Source organism: Nannobrachium achirus (assembly GCF_963921795.1).
Source record: "Nannobrachium achirus genome assembly, chromosome: 8".
Taxonomy (NCBI): Eukaryota; Metazoa; Chordata; class Actinopteri; order Myctophiformes; family Myctophidae; genus Nannobrachium; species Nannobrachium achirus.
Window position 1 is genome coordinate 25,139,472 of NC_137817.1, and position 23,444 is coordinate 25,162,915.

The window sequence follows — 23,444 nt, forward strand, 5'->3', positions numbered from 1 at the left end:
TGCCCCACAGCTTTTTACTACGCCTATACTGTCAGCATTTAGGCTATTATAATTCAGTGGATTTCATTTGTCTAGTCCTTTCATTATCTGTAGTACTTCATATCCATTTTATGTGCGCATTCATGCATATTATTATGTGTGTCTGGCACATTACATGCAAACCCTCCCACACAGACTCTCTCTCTCTCTCTCTCTCTCTCTCTCTCTCTCTCTCTCTCTCTCTCTCTCTCTCTGTCTGTCTCTATCTATGTATCGGGGCCCGCTCTCCATTCCGACATTGACTTCTAATTGTCTGAGTGGTGGCACTTCCATGGAGGTTAGGTATAGGGTTAGTGTCGGAATGGGGGATGTCGGAATGGCAGCTTGTCGGAATGGGGGGATGCACCCTTATCTATCTAACTATTAATTAGTCCCCCCAGGAATCCGCGATTCCGCGATCGTGGAAATTATCGCGGATTTCTCGGCCACCCGTGGAATTTGCGGCCATTCGCGGATTTTTCTGCTGTCCGCGGAATAACAGTCGCGAGTGCCGGTGGGAGTAGTTATTTTACTATTATAAAACAATTTGTAGATGGTCTGGCCAGTGGACACCTCACAGGATTTTGCTTCACAGCCTCACAGGGCCCTGGGGTAGTAGTTTGACTGATACGCTGGATGGTCCCACATTCCTGACAGAAACTGTGTCCTGACCTATAGTTCCTCTATGCCTCTATGGTCCTGGCAATGACAATACTAATGCAGAAGAGAATAAATATTACACCCATACTAGGTATCCTCTAAAATGTAGTTACTATGGGCATGGTTTGGATGACAATATAGTCTTTGCAACAGAAAGTAAATATTAAAAACAATAACAATTTAAAAAATTAATATTAGATTTTTATTGTCAAAAATTATTATTTGAATATTTGATCTAACAACTAATTACAATTAATTTGAAGTATTTTATGAAGGGTTTTACTTGATTATTATGACTACATCATGTTTTATTTATTTTTTGCTTGAAAACTGGTCATTTGAGGTTGTTTTTTAATGTCCACGGAATCAAGAATTGTTCTTTGCAGAATTCAGGATTATTCTCCGCAGAATCAGAAAGTTTTCTCCGCAGATTCCTGGAGGGACTAATTAATCCACCAAATGTCTGTTTGTCTGATGTCTGTCTGGTAATTATTTACCTGTTTTACTGCCAGCGTTTTTACTAATCTTTCAAGATCCCCAGAATTATTTTTTCAACGCGGATGTAAACAAAGGATGTCGCATTGGAAAGATGAGTCTCTCTTCTTTCCACCGAAAAAAATACATATAATTAAAAAAAAAAACATGATAATCCGTTCTTTGCAGTTGAATACAGCTCTTTTTCACCAAAAACGCAATCTGGGAAAATAAATCAGAGATAAATGTAGGCCTATTTTTAAAGCACAAAGTGCAAGGTTTCTACTATTCTTCTTCTGCCGTTTCACGAATAATCACCGTATTATCTCTACGGTGCTGTCGGTTTTTACGAAACTGGGCAATATCCTAGAGGGCTATGTCAAGGGTCAGTGACACAAAGCCCATGTTTTCATTTCGATATACTTTGATTTTTTTAAATTAAAAACGTAATTTCGATGCAGTGACTATCGTTGCACCCCTACTAAATAACAAGAAAACAGAATTTTCCTTTATCTTGATTCATACTTCGTTGTTCGTTGCACGATATTGCACGTTGAACATATCCAACCAGTGTTGTAGTGCTACTTTTAGAAGTGTGGGAGTGCCCCATAATGCACGAGCACATGAGTGGAATGCATGGGAATGAGCGTGCATGTGCACACGCATTCACATCCGCGCATCACGCACAAACACGCACACTATAAAAAAACATGCAGACATAATATGATATGAATATGTGTATGTATGTAATAAATGCAATGTATAGAATTAAGCTGAACTTTACTAACGAATGGTAAGACAGCATGTTTATTCTGCTGGTTTTATTTTACAAGCCTGGCTGGGGTTTGATTTAATTTACTTTCACGAGACTATCAGACGCTGACAAGATCATTTTCTTAAAAGTTAACTTTGTAGAGCATAAATTAGGCATTAATATCTGCAGTGGGAAACTATAAGTATGTAGGCTATACTAAAAGCGAGTGGAGTGGAGTTGAGCGGGCCGGTTAGAGTGGAAAAGCACATGGGCGTGTCATGCTGCATTCACACTGAGAGAAGCCAAGTAGTCAGAGCGTTTCAGGCAAAAATGTTGCACTTTATGAAAGAAGCATGACATTTGGCACACAGTTAGAACATGCCATATGGACATTTTTTTGCTATAGGGCCATCGCAGATTTGTCTTGGGAAACTTGTGGGAGCCACTCAAAGTTGGGCTCTCATAGACTTTACTATACAGTAAAATAATACAAAAAAAAACATAGTTTTATGTGGTCCGTTTTTAGCCCACAGAATGTTTTTCCAGCAAAACAAATGTTTGCATTGGATTCAGAATCCCGAAAAACTCCTAGTTTGACCCCTCACATGCTACTTAAAGCATATTTATTTTTTGTATTATTTTACTGTAGGCCTATAGCTCCCACAAGTTTCCCAAGACAAATCTACGATGGTCTTATAGCCAAAAATGTTCCATATGGCATGTTCTAACTGTGTGCCAAATTTCATGCTTCTTTCATAAAGTGCAAGATTTCATAAAAATACTGCCCGAAACGCCTGGACTAAAGCTAATGGTTGGCTTGGTAATTCAATGTAATCTCTATGCAAACCAGCTTTTAACATTTCCAAGCTTTTTTTGGAGCATGGACATTTTAAAAGCTGGTTTGCATAGAGATTACATTGAATTACCAAGCCAACCATTAGCTTGGCTTCTCTCAGTGTGAATGCAGCATTATAGTCCTCAAATCGTGAATATTTGATTCAGTATGAACATTGTTATCAATTCTTCCAAAAAGTAACATGATACTATATGAGGCTAAGGGTTAGGAGGCAGAGGAAACAGGGAGTGTGTGAGGTGGATATAATGTATAGTCCAAGTATAAAATAAAAGTTTGGAGTATACAGTAGAGGCATTGAGGTGGTAGAGAATGTCATGGCCATACTTCTTCCAGCTCTCCTTTCATCTCCACTCTTATCTTTTCCCCACACTCAGCACTTTCCTGCTCTCCTTCCTTTACAACTCAGGGGACATGAATCAAGACTCAGTCAAATATTTTACTTCCTGCATGAACCGGTTCTGCTGGACCCTTAGCTCTCTGCTGGGGCCCCTGCCAGAGACATGCACATACACGCACGCACTCACACACATACATTTGCAGAAAAAGACATGAATGAATTTAGACAAATGGAATGTACAGCATGGGGATGTGTGCTCACGCACGCGCCACCACAGGCAGTCAGGCACACACAAGCATCCACGCACGCACGCACACACGCACGCACGCACGCGCACACACACACACACACACACACACACACAGAGTCATCAAATGATTGTGAGCAGTCTTCATTCATCCGTGTGAGAGTTTGCAGTAGAACTTATGACTTCCCTGAGTTTATTGGCCTGTCACCACCTGCAGCTACCACTCATGGCTTCCTCTGTGTGCCTGCATGTGTCCAGGGCTGCAATCCTGTAACTGTGTCTGCTTGGCTTCCTACACTGTATGCTCAGTGTGTGTGTGTGTGTGTGTGTGTGTGTGTGTGTGTGTGTGTGTGTGTGTGTGTGTGTGTGTGTGTGTGTGTGTGTGTGTGTGTGTGTGTGTGCGTGCGTGCGTGCGTGCGTGCGTGCGTGCGTGCGTGCGTGCATGCGTGCGTGTCTTTTGAATATGTGAAAGTGTATGTACAGCATGTAAAAACTGGTCGCCCCATCTGGGCGGTATGGTGTAAAATTTGTTAAGAAATTCTACAATAAACTGGGCGTCAGAAAAGACAGTTTTAAACTTGCCACAGTGACAACTGATGAAGTGTTTAAAAAACTGAGCGCCCTACCTCAACACAAGGCCACTGGCCTTGATAAAATTCCAGCTAGATTTCTCAGAGATTCAGCCGCCACCATTGCTCCAATAATTACCCACATAATTAACCTTTCCATCGAACAGGGTCATGTCCCACAGGACTTCAAACTAGCAAAAGTAACCCCCCTGCATAAAAAAGGTAGCAAACTAGACCCTGGAAACTACCGTCCCGTTTCCATTCTTAGCTCCATATCCAAAGTCATGGAGAAAATAGTCTACGAACAGATAGCAAGATATCTCGATGAGAATAATCTGATTTACGAGTTCCAATCTGGATTCAGAAAATCTCATTCCACTGACACATGCCTTCTCTATTTGACTGACCAAATCAAACGCGAAGCGGATGACGGCAAATATAGCGGCATGGTCATGATGGACCTCCAGAAGGCATTTGACACCGTAAATCATTCTATTCTGATTGAGAAACTAAAAGCCATCGGTCTTGACAGCGCAGCAGTGAGGTGGATGCAGTCTTACCTGGTGGGGAGGGAACAGGTGGTGGAGATTAACGGTACCCTGTCCCCCCCCCTCCCGGTAAACTGTGGTGTTCCTCAAGGTAGCATACTGGGACCTCTGTTGTTCCTAATATACGTGAACGACATGGCATCTGCTTGTGACTGCAACCTGTTCCTGTTCGCGGATGACTCGGCTCTCCTAGTCTCGGGAAAGGACCACTTGCAGGTTGAGAAGACACTTAACTCTGAACTAAGTAAGATCTGCACATGGCTTAACGACAACAAATTATCAATTCACCTGGGTAAAACAGAGTCCATCCTCTTTGGATCAAATCATAACCTCAAAAAAGTCGATAACTTCACAATCAAAGTGGGTGACAAGGTCATAACACGAAAAAACGAAATCTCTTACTTAGGATGTATCCTTGAAGCTAATCTTTCCAGTGAAAAGATGACTTCTAAAGTAATAAATAAAATCAACCAACGAACTCGTTTCCTACAGAGGATCGCCCCGATGGTCAATTCCAACACACTGAAGACCATAGCTGGTGCAATAATCCAGCCCCTCTTTGACTACGGAGTCCACGTATGGTATCGTGACGCCCCACAAGCCCTGAAAACTAAACTACAAACAGCCCAAAATAAACTAATTAGGGTCCTGCTTAGACTTCCCTATCAGACTCACCTCACCGCTACTCACCAGTTAAGAGTGGGGTGGCTCAGAGTAGTTGACAGAGTACAGCAGCTTGCAATGGGCCTGGTGTACAAGATACACTACACCACTATGATACCCAAGTACCTGTCAAAATACTTTATAAACATTAAGGATGTCCATAATTACAACACCAGAGGCAGCGCCACAGATCACTTTCAACCCAGAGTCAAAACCAACAAAGGGTCAAACTCTTTTTTCTGCTATACCACCAAAATGTGGAAAGCCTTACCGAAGGCCACAAAGGAGTGTGGATCACTAGCATCCTTTAAAATTGCCCTGAAAAACCACTTACAGGCAGCAGCCGTTCGCAACTGGTAAAAAAGAATCTAGCCCAACCATACCCTCCCCTGCCCCTTCTTTGTATATACTGTTTGTTTTGACTTACTGTCTTCTATTTTGTTTTTCTTTACATATCTACTGCATAGTACTGTGTTCTATTTGTCTGTCATTCAATGTTATATGAGATACTTCAATGGTTTCCAGTGGAAATAAGCTTAGTCTTTTCATGGATCTCCTTTTAGTAGACCTTGTACCAGTGAACTGTACCGTCATGAAACTGTACCTTTTCCTATGCAAACTTCTAATAAAGTCTTCAATCAATCAATCAATGTATATAGTGTACGGGTTTTATAAATATTGGACCAATGAAAAGTATTAATAGAGGCTGAAACACAGCCAAAAGGGCTCACACATCCGAGGACGTGTGGGCTGGGTGCTGGACTTAAAACAGTATATATTATAAGAACAAAAAAATTGTCTGCACACCAAATTGCTCCTCCCAAAGATATAGTTTACTCTGTTACGTTTTGAGCCACCCGGCTCTTCCTCAGCCCTAGTGAAAAGCCAATGAAAAGTATTAACAAGAGCTTGTAACTATTAGGTTACCAAACGACAGCAACGTTATGCTTAGATCTTGGTTGTGTACATGTGTGTGCGTATTTGTGGCTAACTGACTACATGTGTTGATGTGTATAGGAAGGTGTGTGTGTGTGTGTGTGTGTGTGTGTGTGTGTGTGTGTGTGTGTGTGTGTGTGTGTGTGTGTGTGTGTGTGTGTGTGTGTGTGCGCTGCCAAACGCCAGGTGCTTTACCCTGTCATAGTGCGGAGCCTGCTTCATATCTTACCTCTAACAGCCAGATAGGAAAACCACTCTGCTTTTGATTTGAGGCGAGAAAACCTCCACCCCTTCCCCTCCAGCTCTCCTGCACACACCCCCACCCCCACACCCACCCACACCACCCATCACCCCCTCTTTGCTTTTATTTGTCAATTTCCTTTCCTGTTGGCTGGGCTGTCAGCGGACTGGAGTCATTCCTGTGGCAGAGATGGTGTCATTTGAACTTAATCCTACGGAAAGTAAAGGAGAATGGAGGCACAGCGACTCATTCCCTTGCTTACCAGGGGCTCATGTGGGAAGTTCAAGTGCCATCTTTCACTCTACCTGTGACTGACGTGGAATCCAGAGGTGAGGGTTAAGGTTGCATGTTGTCATAGCATGTAAGTGTCAGTGTATTGGCATGTTGACACCATCTGCCTTTTGATGCCCAGAGAGAGAGAGAGAGAAAAAAAAGAAACATTTCTTGTGAAGTCAGGATGTTTTTACTGGTATGCTTTTTATGTTGTTTAATGATTTAATGTAGGCCATACCGTTTATTTATTTTTATACTTGTTGACATCGATCTGCTTTGTTCTGTTTTTCTTCTTTTTGTCTGTAGATTTTATTTTCCAAACTGTAATGAACTTTGTGTTAAACACTGTAAAATGTTTATAATTTTGAGTTCATAATTATCACATGACAAGTTTCAATATGATATGCAACTTGGTCCTGTACTGAAATTCTGATGATGAGCTGATCAGGGGGGGTCCATGCCATTAGTCAGACAGCCCATTGTTCCAAAATACCACTGGTTTGACAGAATGCATTATAACACTAACCTCACACTAACATAAACGACAGACGATTCCAGGTGCTGTATGACGATTCAAATGATTACTTGGACATGACACCAGACGGAAAGCGAGAAGATAGAATTATAAAATGTAAAGGAAATATGGTAAAATATGGATAGCAGCCTAGTTGTTGACTGTTAGATTGTTGCTTGCCGAAAATAAAATATGTTGGAGACGTCTAGTTTGGAGGCGGTAACAATGGGCACAATTAATGGGTTCTGCAGCCACAAAGCAATGGTATCGCTGCAGCCGGTGCTAAACAATGGCAAGCATGGAGCCCTGCTGTTGTTGAGTTGAAAACAAGCAATGTTTCGTTAAGTGATACGGTTACATAAGTATTTAGTAACTGTTTACCATCTATTAAAATTCATGGCTTTATGAGAAGGGTTAGGCGATACGCTACTCAGATTTGCTGTATTATGTCACTCTTAACCCTCATCTCTCATCTCTCTTTCACTCTCTCTCTCTCTCTCTGGTGTAACTAAGCTGAAAAATCTCTTTACAGGTAGAGTATCAACTCTGAGGAAAGCTTGATGTGTTGGCATTGCGGTGTGGTGCTGGCTTGTAGCAGAAGGATTTGAGTGATTTGGCTTGTCGCCTATACTGTAGATCTGCTGGATGCACAGTTCGTGCCCAATTGGCAAGTTGAGCTCCCGAGCCTCACAGGTGTGTGTGTCCCATAGCCTGGAGGGACAGTGGGCCTGGGATTATGAATTCACAAAAAATCACACCCAAGTGAGCGGTGCTATTTACAGTATGAGTTAATTTCATTAGCCTATGCATCCCACGAAGCTTGCTTGGCCAATGTGACACTGGGCAACCCTGACAGACGCAGGACAAACGGACAAAGCCAGACCCTAGGAGCGGTTATCTCTGCACAGTAGCAACGCTCAAAAATGTAATACTGTAGATTTGAATGAAAAATCTTCAGTAATTGAGTTTCTTGGCCAGCTGGCAGCATGCACAAAAATATGATGCAGATTAAATGCAGAAAGACAAACACATAACCTCCTTTGGTCTGAAAGAGAGAAAAAAAACGTATCGACCCAATTTATTGAGGCATCTGAGCGTGGCTGAATAGCCATGATGGACTATTACTTTACTTAAACGTTAGTGCTTTGGATGCTTGAGCATCCATTTGCATAAAGACTTGAGGCATCCCCTAATCCATAAACTTCTGTTAGTTCACTAACACAACTCTGCCCTACTTATTTAATCATCCCTCTGCTGCCACACCCCACCCATCTCTCTCTTGTCGAGCTCTTTCTTGCATCTCGTCTGTCACCTGCCTGTTTCACAAATACTTTGTCCCTCTCTCTTTTTCCCCGGTTCCTTTTTTCCATCTCATTCATTTGTCATTCTTTACTGTGGCATGCTCAAATCGTCAGCTCTGCTAAATGAGATTTAATTCCAGAGCTGTCAGCCGGACGATTGATGGCGATCAATCTCCAGAACATAGTGGAGCGTGGCGGGACAGAAGGGCTGATCCTTTGCCGGAATCAGCTGGAAATGCTTATCCGCAACGTCTTGTCTGGGATCAAAACTTGAGTTGAAAACGTGAAGTGAAAGCAAGGCGACACAGTTGAAAACAGACGAGGGACAGAGAATTCCTAAAAGACAGGGCTGTCAAACGGTGGGAGTGTAAACAGATAGTAGCCTAATAGTGTGTCGATTCAATGAAAAACTGTGGTGGAAACATTTACTAACTTTTACTTTTGGTACTTTTTCTTAATGCCAATTACTTTTGTACCAGTGGTTCCAAAACTGGCTCCATAATAACAAACTTCTGTTGATTAGGGGGAAGTCTTGGAGTGTGGTGTTTGTTACTCACAAAGGAGAAGCTGCATCTCAAGGGGCTAACCGATCATATACTGTACCACTACAGTAGCGTACCATGCAGATTAGTTGTTGATAGGCCACTTAAGGAAAACAATAGCCAGAAGTTAACGATACTTCACACCTCATCAGATGACCAACAAGAGAAGAGAAGAACTCCCCAATATAAAGAAATTACACCATTTCACACCTGGCAAATGTTCCTCCATGAATTGCCAATGGCAGGCCCTTTGAAATGTTCCAAAAATCGCATCTGTATAGCCTCAACGCACATCACAAGGCATTGTGAGATTGTAGATCTGCTATTTTCAAAACATATTGGTCCAGACCATAACCTTCCAGTGGGGCAGATAGGTGCTGCTGCCATACTGACAGATGGGTAACAAATAGAAAACTCACCCAAGCCCTGGTCTTCTCTGCAGTGGAATACTGCGCCCCAGTCTGGTGCAGAAGCCCTCACGCAAGCAAGGTTGATGTGGCTATCAACAGCGCCCTCCATATTATAACTGGATGCCTGAAGCCTACCCCAGTGTCCCTCTTGCCAGTCCTCGCGGGAATAGCCCCTAAGGCATGATTGGCACATCCTGCACCACACCATAACAACAGCAGCGTCCCCAAGCAGACTCAAGTCCCACCACTTACAACAAGGCAGCACAAGAGATGCTCAATTCCACCTCTGAGGACATCTCCAGAGATGCATGGTTGGCAGCAGCTTGGAAACAGGAGTGGGAGTCAGCCGGGCCCTCCCGCGTCCATCGCTACATCTAGGAGGAGACAACCTATATGCCGGCAATGGACCACACTGAACCGCCTACGAAATGGGGTTGGTCACTTTAAAACATCAATGAAGAAGTGGGGCCTGGCGCATAGTGCAGCATGCAAGTGTGGTGACCCTGAGCAGACTGCCGACCATATAATCACCACCTGCCCCTTATAAGTACCATCCCCGGAAGCAAGCCGCTTCGACCTAAGACCTGAGATGCTGGCATGACACCGAGTTGGACCTCTGACGTTACTGTAAATGAAAGAAGACATCATACTCCCTGTCCTCCCTATCTGTTGTCTGTGGTTAGATCACACAAACATATGCATAGTTCAAGCAGTCCAGTACAAGAGAGAAACTGCAGGCAAAGCTACATATTCATCCAAGGTTTGTGGGATGGTGTACTTATATCATATTTCCATGTGACTGAGTGTGTGTGAGAGAGAGAGAGAGAGAGAGAGAGAGAGAGAATGTGTGTGTGTGTGTGTGTGTGTGTGTGTGTGTGTGTGTGTGTGTGTGCGTGCGTGCGTGCGTGCGTGCGTGCGTGCGTGCGTGCGTGCGTGCGTGCGTGCATGTGCTGCTGACTAACCTCAGCATAGTGCAGGACACACGTGAGCATGTGCACGCTGTGCTACATTCATCACAGTGTATCTTTGTGATGGATGACACAGGTACAGTACTTAATGTCTACAAGTGACAAATAAGCATGGTCTTCATTGCTGGGTGAGGACAGGCTACATGGATCACTGGGCATATTGTGTGTATACAGTGTTCATGTGTCCTTATTGCATCGATACAGTAATGTGATTAATTTCATCTCTTAGCTGTAGCAGGTCTACTAGATCTCTTAACTTGGATTTAAACAGAGCTCTCTCTCTCTCTCTCTCTCTATAACAATACAAGTGATGTATACATGTGCATACTGTATACAGTAAGCTAATGAACACACCCACACAAACACATTAACACTTCGACAGTCTGCAATATAGATGCTTACATCCTTAATGACAACGATGACATTCACCAGAACAAACGTCTAAAGACACAACTCTATTGAGTTGCCTTTCGGCAGTCAAGTATAGAAGGAAGGGCTGACAATGTGTGTGTGCAGTGTGGGTAAGTGGAAGACACATTGACAGTTGTTTGACGCCTGTGTGCTTCCCTGATCTCTGCTGTCAGACAGACAGTCATTTCACCAGTACAAACATGTCATTTGTTTCTGCTGTCTGGGTTTCACAAGCAGGATTTGAAGTGCTGGTGGTCCATATGGGGTCCAATGTGGCAGAGAACATTTCCATGGGTATTGCTTATTATATGAAATCAGACAGGACTGAAAAGTCTAACAGCAATATATTGACCTTGTCCATTAGTTCTTTAGTTTGTGTGTATATAGGTATACTGTATGTGTGTGTGTGTGTGTGTGTGTGTGTGTGTGTGTGTGTGTGTGTGTGTGTGTGTGTGTGTGTGTGTGTGTGTGTGTGTGTGTATGTATGTATGTATCTATGTATGTATGTATGTATGTATGTATGTACAGTATGTATGTATGTATGTATGTATGTATGTATGTATGTATGTTTTGTTTGTTTTACATTTCAGGTACAGTCAAGACACTCAACAGGACACTCTAATCCAGAACAGAGAGTAAAGAGAAATACAAAGTTTTTACTCAAAATCCTCAGTGATGGAGAAAGCTACATCAGCACAAAAATGGTGCAAAGCCGCCATTTAAGGCTGTACTTTACCACATCGATGATTATTTACAATCAAATGCAAAACAAGGTTAAACTGCTCTCAGCTGCAAAACTGTACAAAGGTGTTTGGGCCAGCAAATCATTTTGCTATATATTTTATTAATCTGATTTTAAGATGGGGCAAATAGTAGGTGCAAATGATGCCCAGTTCATGGTGCTATTAAGGTGCACAATCCATTCAGTCCATATGGCTACACTCCTGCAAATTAACTGAGGATTTTACTGTGGAGGTCTGGTGTTTGATTACAGGACACATGGCTGTTATATGAGTAACAAATGGAAAACATTCAGTTGAAGGACATGTTCTTTGACCACTTGGCCAAACCCCCAAACACATGAAGTTGCAATCAATTTGAGTATCAATTTCATTTTATACAAAATATAATTTATGTCTGGCAATCTGATTCAACAATGTTTCAAACCATGCTACAGTACGTATTTCCATTGAAGCACATTCTCAAGCGTTAGAAATTATAAACTGACATGTGTACTGCACTGGGATCTTTTTGACATTTAGACAATATTCACAAATCTGTTCTTATGATGTCCCTGTCTCAACCAAGGGGATAGTTCCCACAGAATTACGATGAAACAAACCCGGAAGAACAAGTTCCTACAAATGGCCGCTGGTTTCATTGTTTTACCCACTGCTGGTAAAAAAAGATGATGTGCTCCATTCAAGAGAATGGATTTTTGCCGAACTTTACACTTGATTTGCTTACCTTAATAAACATTGTCATAAATACTTTATGGTTCCAGTCGCAAGTTTAAAGTCTAGTTTCAATCACCGTGATATGCATTTTGTTAAACTATGGTCCCATGTATTTTAAAATGTACACCCTGTAGAAACCAATGGGTGACGTCACCGTTCCCTTATAGTCCAAGTTTATCTTCAGTCTATGGTCTCACTCTCAACACATTCTAAAAATCACACCCGTGTGAAGTGGAGCTGTGTGTGTGTGTGTGTGTGTGTGTGTGTGTGTGTGTGTGTGTGTGTGTGTGTGTGTGTGTGTGTGTGTGTGTGTGTGTGTAAATCATGTGTACCGATTTTTGTGACATTTGAAGAAAATATGTAGGAAAAGGAGCAAAAAGTGTGTTTTGGAGAAAATTCAAGATGGCGGAATATCTATCCTGGCGCAAATGGGCGTGGCCTATATGGGGAGATGCGTCTTGACCCAAGGAATCCAGGGAAAAAATAATTTTAATTTTCCGATCCACGGTTCAAGAGTTACGGGGCAAAACGTAAAGTGGGCCGTTATAGCGCCACCATGAGGCCGAGTGATGTAATTATTTTTCGATTCATTCTTAAAATCATTATGAATCTCCTCTCCGAGGTTTGAAACTGTAGCTCCTATGGTTTACGAGAGAAAAATACTTGAAAGTGATTTCTTGCATTGTCCCATTATAAGTCAATGGGGACAATTAAGCGTAGTTTTTTGCCGATTACGTCGGCATGGTAAGGCGGATCGGAACGAAAGGTAATAGAACACCATTCCCGGCCGAGCCGCACATTTTGATGTATATATTGCGCGAGTGGCGTAAATGGTGCGGCACTAGTTACGCGCCGAAGTCAGGCTACATACAGACACACAGACAGACACACACACAGACCCACACAGCCACGTATAGGGAGCCTGTGTTTCACACAGCTCCAAAAATGAGGTCTACAGCCAAATAATGTCCATACTGTATCAACTTAGATGTCTTTGAAATGCCACTGCCTGGTAAACATCTATTGGGAAAAATAATAAAATCTGCACACCAATCTGATGCAGCTATTCCTCATACCTTGGTGGTCTGGTGGCTCAAAATCGTTGCAAATACATTTTACAAGTGGGAGCATCGTATTATTGTGCAGATCTTTTTTAACGTTTAATCCAGCGCAGAGTAGGTTCCTTTGGGATATGCGTGTCATTTTAACTTTTAATCCTTTAATGGGCCATAAGTTGCAGTATAGCATTGTCCCTGTCAACCTGAGCAACATATAAACAATGACATATACGTGCAGGTCTCTCTCACATTGCGTTGGGATCATCACTCATCATGGAGTACTTAGAAGGTTAAAGAGAGCTCAAAGTCTGCTATAAGAAGGAAGCCCTTGGTCACTCTTTTTTCCTCTCTTCGTTTTGTATCACTCACAACCTGCTGTCTTCTCTCCATTTCTTGACAAAGGAGGTGTCATCTGATGACATCAATAAACACACCAGCAGAGGTCAGCCGTGACAGTGTGTCGCTCACACAGACACGCACGCACGCACGCACGCACGCACGCACGCACGCACGCACGCACACACACAAACAGCATGCCATTGACTGTAGGTAATTTCCACTTTCTCCTGGCAAAGCTACCAACGGGGGCACGCCATGAAAGGTCTATTGATCTTTACACAGAGGGAGGCTTTAGAGAGGAAGCCAGAACAGGAGCAAAAGCGGTGGGCCAGGCAAACCTCAACTGGTCTCTATCGACTTTGTTTGAAAACTTCGAAAGTGACACTCGCTAAGGGGCATGTTGGACAAAGCAGCGGCATAAAAACAACAACAAAAAAAGGTTTGGCGACATTGTGTTGAGGCGAGGTGATGGGGTGATGGCTTGATGGGGTGCAGGTGGTGGTGGGGGGGCTTAAGAATCGACACAGAAAATCATCGCTGCTCTTAAAGCAATTTCCTGAGTTGTTTTTGCCATGGAAACCTTCATATGTGTGTTTTGTTCTCTGCTGCACTCTTCCTTACACTGACTGGCAGATCAATATCTGACAGTTTTTCTCTGACTCATTGAAACTGAGTGTGAGTTTAGCTGAATCCATCTCCTCAACATGTGTCCATGATGGTTTTTGTCTCTGCCAGGCTGAATTTGTGGCAGAGACTATGTTTTGCACCCTGTCCGTCTGTCCGTCCGTCCGTCCGTCCGTCCGTCCGTCCGTCCGTCCGTCCGTCCGTCCGTCCATCCGTCCATCCGTCTGTGTGTGTCAGTCTGTCTGTGACCAGCTAATCTCCAGCACCAATTGGCCCGCTTGACTTGAGACTGTGTACACACACTCCTTAGATGCCAGAGCAGAACCTCTGCCCCAGAATTCTCACAACAGCCTGTTACAGCGCAACCAGGAGGCCAATTTTAGCAAAACAATTTTTTTTCATATTACTCCTTCAGATTTTGTCCAAACATCACGCAAATCGGTACACAACATCTCTAAAGTGATTAAACCTCACAGGCCTTTCAGATTTTTCATATTCCTGATTAGCTAAGATTGGCTTCCAAAGTTTGCAGGAGCGGTTTGTTCCTGACAAAATGCCTCAATCATGAACACAGCGTGCAATTACCATGCACCCTTCTCACATTGGCCTATTATAGCGCCACCAGGAGGCCACATTAACCTACTGGACCTGCCGGAGATCTGTACTCCTAGGAGCACACTACATTTTTTTTTTTTTTTTACTGAGGAAGCAATAAAGACATTTTTAAAAAGTAAGGGCTAGGTCTTTCACTGAATATCCACCTCCCCCAAATCTGTAGATATTTCAGCATTGCTTGCTTGCAGACATGTGAATACAGGTATTTGAGAATATGATTTTGAATATTTAACCACTCAGTTGACACACAGTAACATACAACATTGCATGCCAATACATAGTACCAAATATACCAGTAAGACTCCCTAATCGGGAGATAAGCGACCGTAGGTCGCTTATATCCACAAATAGGGCAAAAATGTGTTTTTCCAAAATCTTCCTGATCCATGTTGATGAGATGAGTGTAGACATACTGTGTAGTGATTTTCGTGATTTTAGGGCAAAATCTGTAGGAGCAGTGTCCAAAAATGTGTTTTTAAAAATCGTCCTGAAGGTGGCGCTATATGGGACGGTAACAAATATATAAATATATATAAACAATAAATATATAAACATATAAATGCACCATAAAAAGACAGGGAGTATAATGTAAGCCGAGTGCCATAAATGACATCTCAAAAGAACAGAAATCACGCCACTCACATTACAACGACAAAGGAAAGGATGTAATGCACAGAACGCACACACATTTAAATCCTAGTAGAACCATAACAACAAGTCTCTTACTAAACTACCAATAAATTAATTGATAAACCATCAAATGATCTAATGTGTATCTAAAAGGTTCCACATGCATGTTTAATGGAGACACAATGAATAGATGTGTTTATTATGGCGACATAAAGGCGTGTTAGGCCTCTAGAGAAACCAATGAAAGATCCTTTTCTCTGCTTGTCTGTAAATTGTCTTTTAGTAACCCCTCCTCACTCATGACTGTAGCATGTTAGTCAGAATGATTAGAAGGAGAGGGCACTCTAATATCCCATTAATGGGCACATTTCAATCTCTCACTTGCTCTCTATCCCTCTGTGTCTCATACTGTTTGTATGCGTGTGTGTGTGTGTGTGTGTGTGTGTGTGTGTGTGTGTGTGTGTGTGTGTGTGTGTGTGCGTGCGTGCGTGCGTGCGTGCGTGCTTGCGTGTGAGTGAGTGTGCGTGTGTGCGTGTGTGTGTGTGTGTGCACGTGTGCATGTGTGCGTTTGTGGAGGCAGAGTGAGAGCTATAGAGAGACCCACCCACCAAGGGCATCTGCTCTTATTAAAATGATTTCAGAGCAGCAGTTAACCAGGCTCACAACATCATCCCCGCTCCCAACCAATCAAACGGCCACAATTTTCAGCCAATAAAATCATCTTTATTCGTGCTTACACGGGAGGGAGTCATTAAGCAGGCCAGGAGATAATTACTGAGGATTCTGGGTAATTACGAACAGGATACATTCCAAATCTCTAGATTCCTTAACGAGCAATATAATCATCTGAAGTGAATCCAGTGAACCACTGGCTCTGCAGCACGCTGCCACGTGGCAACAAAAAAAGAACATCCAATATTGGAGTCATCTCACTAACATTGAGGGGGCTAATTCATAAAAAATATTTCACAAACATGCAGTCAGTCAGTGGTTGTCAAGCCAGAATGGATTTGATTCATAGCCAATTCGATCAGTCTGAATAAACTTTTATTACAGAGTGAGAGCCAGAATGAATCGCCGCTTTGAGACACTTGATCTTTCCCATACTGTGTTGAGCAGGCTCACACACAGCTGTAAGTCACTACAGCAGCCAGCTTACGCGAGTCTGGGATATCCTGGCATCCCCTCTTAACGACACCTCAAGTATGTGATTTATAATCACAGGGAAACAAAAAAAAAATCAGTTAGTATTAATTCAGTTAGAATTCACACACATTTTGCAAATTGTAGGGAGACATTTGTTATTGTAAGACAATTTGACAATGGTCGAAGTAAGCGCCATGAAAAGCAACAACAGGATTAGTGGCTGAGTAACTGGAATGCTAAGAAACAAATTAATCATAGGACATCAAACCTAAAGGTAGGGTGCTTCAAAACAATATACTATAGCTACGGAAGTATTTAGCTATTATAATAAAAATAACCAACTAGTCAACAACATGTCTAAATAGTGCAACAAGAACTATCAAAACGATTAAAAAAAGTGAATGCTTGGAAATGAGGTGCATGGAGTCTGAAGAAATGAGTTCTACTGAAAATGGGCGAAGATGGGGAGTGAGTCTGCAGTCCTGATTGATGTAAGGAGGTCATACCACAGCTTGGAAGCCAGGAGGGAGAGGAGTCATGCTGCCTGGAGCACTGGCCAAGTTGCCACAGAGGAACAGACGACCTTTGTTTGCTCATTGTAGTGTGCAGGAATCATGTTTCATCATTGCAGTGTGCAGGTAGGGGTGAAGAACTGGATCATAATCCTTGAGGTAGGGTGGGAGCATGCCATCCCCATCCTATGAGCCAGTGGAGTGAGTGCAGGAGTGATGATTTGAAGATCTTAGGTATAGATTTAAGACCTGGCGTGCTCTGGGTAGGTCACCCTACCTGGCGAAGACCTGTGCTCTTAGAAGCAGCCTTTTGTAGCTTGTTTTCGTCTCACTCAGCTAATTCACTGAGCTAATTTTAACAACCCACTATCCTATTGGAATTCCCTATGGTTCATACATTACCACACAACATCTAGACATGCCCTGCTTCCCCATACCAGAAACACGATCAGCATTTAAATGTAATCACATATTAGCCACTGAACCCTTCCCAACAGAGTACTTGTCCCCAGGCCATAACATCATGCAAACCTGCTGTATGAACTCTGTTGTACTGCACCTCCTCTCCATTTGTCCATATAAAGCTCGCTGTGCTCAGACACATCAGGTGATGCCTGGCCCAGATACTGTTTGACAACAAAGTACACTCTGAGGCAGAGGTTGAAGTAAGAAAGTACAAATACTTTTTACAGTACTTACTGCAATATGAAGGTACAAGGTTTCTGCCCGACAGCAACGATATACAAGGAAAATGGGAATGTAATAGACTCGAATGAAATGTGTCACTGTCAGCGTGTGGTTCTTGAACCCCAGCATCCATATTCTGGGGGAAACATTTGCCCAAAATAGCCGATCATTAAGCTCACAACCCATCGTACTATGGACAGCTCACAGTTCATGTGGTTCAGAACCATGGACAGAGCTCACCTGTCCACTGTACTTAAGCTAGATACCTCGTTCGCCACTGCAGTTCATTGGCAAGTCACAGACTTCCACGTGAGATACAGATACTGGAAAATGTAAAGAAAACTGTGCAACCTGATGCGAAACATACTGTAGCCATCCATTAGTTTAGTTCAATGTGTGGACAGGGTTACACACTACTGCTACTTCTAAAACTAATCACATGAGGCCAGTCCCATAAATCATTACCAGTTGATTGAAGAGCTGTGTCGTAGCCTGCAGTACCTGAATGACCTTTGATGAGCACTGTGCAGCCGGCAACTTGTTATTGTTGACAGAGTTTTACGGTCATGTGTCCACGCACTGTTGGAGTGAGTTCACAAACACACACATGCGGAGGACATTTTGCTGTTTCACCATTACTTAAAACTACCGACACAACCGTACTTAATATAACACTATAACACTATACCAACACTCTTAACATAACACCAGTCACTGCAGCAAACCACTTAGCCAACTCCGGTTGCTTTAGGAACAGTACTTTATAAATTATAGTCAAATATTTGATATTGTTAGTCACTGTCGTTACAATGTCTTATCATTATGAATTGAAGAATCAAACACTCCTAATGAGGCTTAATTAAGAGCTAAGTGGTTTTAACTGATGATGTTCCCCCCCTTCCTTTTCTATTTTGTTCTCTACAGTGTTTGTTCTACTACAAAAAGAAGTTGAATGCTATATCCTCTTCAGCCTTGTGGTTCAATTAGCGTATTCTTAATGTAAGATGCATCATAGCAGAGAGAGCCTCTCCAGCATTTAAAACTACTTTCACCTGAATCAGTCTCTCTTTACATCTGAGTCTTGCTTTCCACCTATCGTTTCCTCTTCATTACTATATTTCCCTTTCTGTACCTCTCTCTCTTTCTCTCTCACACACACACACACACACACACACACACACACACACACACACACACACACACACACACACACACACACACACACACACACACACACACACACACACACACACGCGCGCACGCGCGCGCGCACTCACACACACACATGCACACGCATACTCACACACACGTGCATTCGTCTGTCTACCAAAACAGGCAGATAACTGCCAGGGCTGAAATTGATGTGACACATTTCAATTTTTCTCCACCCCTTTAATACAACATTTATTACCCCCCAAGACACCCCCAACCCCTCTGTTCGCTCTCACTCGCTTCAATATCCCCCTCCTCTCACTCACTCCCCCCGAGTGAGGTGAGCAATTCCAAAGCTATAGCAAACTGATTCCATTCTGCAGGCTAGTTATTAAATTTGTTTGCAAATCTCTGCCCCTCTCTCACCAACCACCTCTAACCATCCGTCTCCTCCCTCTCTCCCTCCATTTCTCTGTTTCTCCATCCCTTCATGCTCTTGGCTCTCTCCCACTCATAGCTCCGAATGTCATCAACATTCAGACCCACAAAAACAGCAACTTGAGACACGAAATATAAAAGGAGAGGGGTTGGGGGTTAGAGAGAGAGAAGTGCAGTGGAGAGACAGTAGGGTAGAAAGAAAGGAGTGAGAGAGAGAGGAAGAACAAAATGCCAAATAAGAAGGAGAGAGGGAGAGAGAATAACACATTATTTTCTCAAAGATATAGCCCCGGTGCATATATATTCTAAAATGTGCAGCCCTCTTTTATAATCTCTTTTATTACGGCAATTTGTTACTGAGCCCCTTGTCTGCGCCGGGGGTGGGAGAGGAGAGACGCGAGGGAGGGAAGAGAGAGGAGAGGAGAAGAGAGGGTTGACTGGCGAAAGCCAAGCGTGATAACACTAATGAAGACAGGTGGCTGAGGCCAATGCATCTCATATATCTAGTAGGTACATAGCTGAATGAATATTTATACTGAGAGGAGAGGAGAGGAGAGGCTGCTACTGATGGATACTGAGAGCATTTAGTACACACGCACATACACGCACGCACACGCACAAACGTTGCACGCACGCACGCACGCACGCACGCACTCACTCACTCACTCACTCACTCGCGCACGCACGCACAGAGCTTTAATGTTGATAGCTTGGACTGAGAAGGGTTGGGGGAGCGAGAGATGAAAGAGTGAGAAGGTTTGCTGAGAATGTATAATCTTATCAGACCTGTCCTGCCACACAGTCATATGGTTCAAACAGTCACACTTCACACCTGGGAGCTGCCCAGTACAACCACTGATTTAATAAGACCAATGCTGTGTCTCAATTCAGCAACTTATATGTAGTAGCCTAACATTTGCTGGAAAAGTTATACTGTATGTGTTTGGTACCCATCAACAGCCATTCAGTGTCAGCATAATAATGCAAAATATTGACATTTGTGATTATCACCAAATGAAATATTATGTGATCATATGAACCAAGTAAATGTAACTTAATTAATGAATGCACTATAACTTACTGTACATCACTTCACAATAAACATACTGTACATACTGTAAATATATGCGTAATTCATTTTTGCTCTGATATAGAAATTGCTAAATGTTTTGTTTGTATTCATTAAGGCCAAATAGTCATACTTCGTTAAACTTGAACATGTCTGTCTGTGCGTGCGTGCGTGCGTGTGTGTGTTGGCATTCCTCATAAGATCAAGCTGGTCTGTTCATTTCTGGAGTGTGTGAGGAGAAAAAGAAAACACTTGTATCAGTACTATTTGACCAGGGGTGCCTACTTTGACTCAAGTACTGGTGTTGAGTATTGTGAGCCGTCCTTAATGCAGCAAGCAGCTACCAAAGTGAAAAGCTTTACTGTTCCTTGTGCCAGATCCAAAACAGCAGATCAAATCAATATTTGGCATAAATATTGAGATTTTACATTTGTCCATATCTTGCAGCCCTAACGGACGCACGCATGGGCGGACGGACGGACGGACGGACGGATGCACGCACGCACGCAGCTACAGCCACTGGATGTGTGGCTTAGTCTTTCATGCAAAGGCCTATAGCCAGATGGGAGCTTAGTGCCTGTGTCTGCGCATAGTGGTCATGCTGCCTGGCTAATTCAGTTAAGAAACATCCTTGCATAGAATTCATTAGGCTAACACTGTCCAAGCTACTCCCCAGCTATGGGACCATAAGGGCTCCAGGAGTGCTCCTCCGTGTGTGTGTGTGTGTGTGTGTGTGTGTGTGTGTGTGTGTGTGTGTGTGTGTGTGTGTGTGTGTGTGTGTGTGTGTGTGTGTGTGTGTGTGTGTGTGTGTGTGTGTGTGTGTGTGTGTGCTGTGCGTTCCTGCGTTTTATTGCCCCCACAGCAGCACATTTCCCTCTGAACTCTTCATTAGCTCTGTCTGTGTGGTTTAATTTGATCCTGGCACTCAAAACCTACCACACACACTCACGCACGCCCACAAGCAGCACCCTCACACTCCTTGAATGGCCGGGCAACATGTGCCTCTCTTGGAAGAGTGGAGGACCCCCGCTGGGCCACTAGAGCATGCTGGGAGATTAAAGCTGTCTCTGCAGAAGAGTCAGAGCATAGAATGGCCACCGCACACTCCTCAACAGGACAATTCTTCAACAGATGAGTGAACAATAAGAAATGAATACAAAGAGCACACATTTAGCATACAGTGCATGTTTGTATGCATCTATCTGTTTACATAATACTGTATGCTTGTGTGCACATACATATTAATGTAAGTGTGCACGCAGATATCCGGTACATTGTTGTTGTTTTTTACATTTATCCATGACTAATGCTGTATTCTTGATATTTTAAAATGCATGTGCTCTTGTTAATGTCATTGCAATTGTCATATCAAACTGTTGTAATGTTATAGCTTGACTGCTGGCTGCATATCAATTTCCCCTTCAGGAACACTGTATGGCTGTATTCCTTCCCATTTCCATAGTTCATTTGATGAACCATGTAGAAATGGTGTAATTGCATAAGGACCTATAAGATAACATAGCTTGTTGTGGTACAATTATTCTCTGAAGATCATCAAGACACCCACTTACTTAGCAATACTTTCACAGACTCATAAACACTTACAGTAGGCAGATGCACATACGCTCACGCTATTTTCAAATAGCCGATACCGTATAGTGTTAAAGTAGTTAACCTGATCTTAATGCTATACAGCAGTGGTTCTCAACCTGTGGGTCGGGACCCCCAGGGGGATCCCCACATTATTTTGGGGGGTCCCCAGATGATTAGCTTAATGTGAAACATTGTTTTCTCACTCAACAGTAAACAAACCAACATACAGTATATAGTGTATAGAGGGTATCTGCACTTTCTAAAAGTGACAATTTAAATACCTTTTTAATACCTCTCTACATGCTCACAACGCCTCGCGATGCAAGGCGTTGTGAGCATGTAGATCGGCTATTTTCACAATAGAACCGTGTTATACAAAATGTAATGCCTCAACTCTTCGTGCTTGTCAGTGTGGAGGGGTCCTCAGTTAAAATAAGATTATTTTGGGGGTCGCGGCCTGAAAGGGTTGAGAACCACTGCTATACAGTATTATTTTTTTTAAGAAAAATAAAAAGGCTTTTTCATTCTGATTGAGCTGTAATTCTGAATATAAGTGGAATATTATAGGGTCCATGTAAACGCGTCCCTTGTCACAGTAGTGGAGCTCGCTGGTCCATTTTTCCGGCCCACAAAATAAGTGAGGTCAAACGACTTACGTCTGCACATCTGCTCAGCCTTTTACTGCTGCAGCGTGTGTGCCACAGTGACAATGCGTTTTACAGGCCCAATAAAGATGAAATCATAAGCGCTAAATCGCCTCATCATTACATAAAAGCTATTCGACGAGACATAAAGACAAGTTGCATGACACCTTTCTGTTTGTTTTGTTCACGCATACCGCCAGCCAACATGTGGGCACTGCACAGTGCACACGTGCATGCACACACTGTATACACCAGGGGTCTTCAACTAGGGGGTCCTAAGAGTTGCTACAGGGGGTCCTCCAAATCTTTGTGTGATAGAAAATAAAATCTCCTTTTTTATATATATGCATGTACTTGAATCTTATAGTGTCCATATCCTGAGAAATTAAGCCAAAAATAGCAGATCTACAAGCTCACAACGCCTCGCAGCACGAGGCGTGGTGAGCTTGTAGATCGGCTATTTTCGGCTGAGAGGTTTTGTGTAGAGGGGAAAAGGTGCAGACTAAGTAAAGAGTGAAGGGTCAAGTTTATTAATTATTGACCGTTCAAGTGGTTAGATATTTGAAAACACACATTAACATGAATCCAAAATACACTGATGATTGTGCTGTCAAACGATGAAACTATATGGAATCTATGAAAAGGTTGTGGGGGTCCCTGCTTCAATCTCTCTCAGCTAAGGGGTCCTTGGCCTGAAAACGTTGAAGACCCCTGTTATACCCTGTATACACTCATGCATGTGTAGTGATACGCACAAC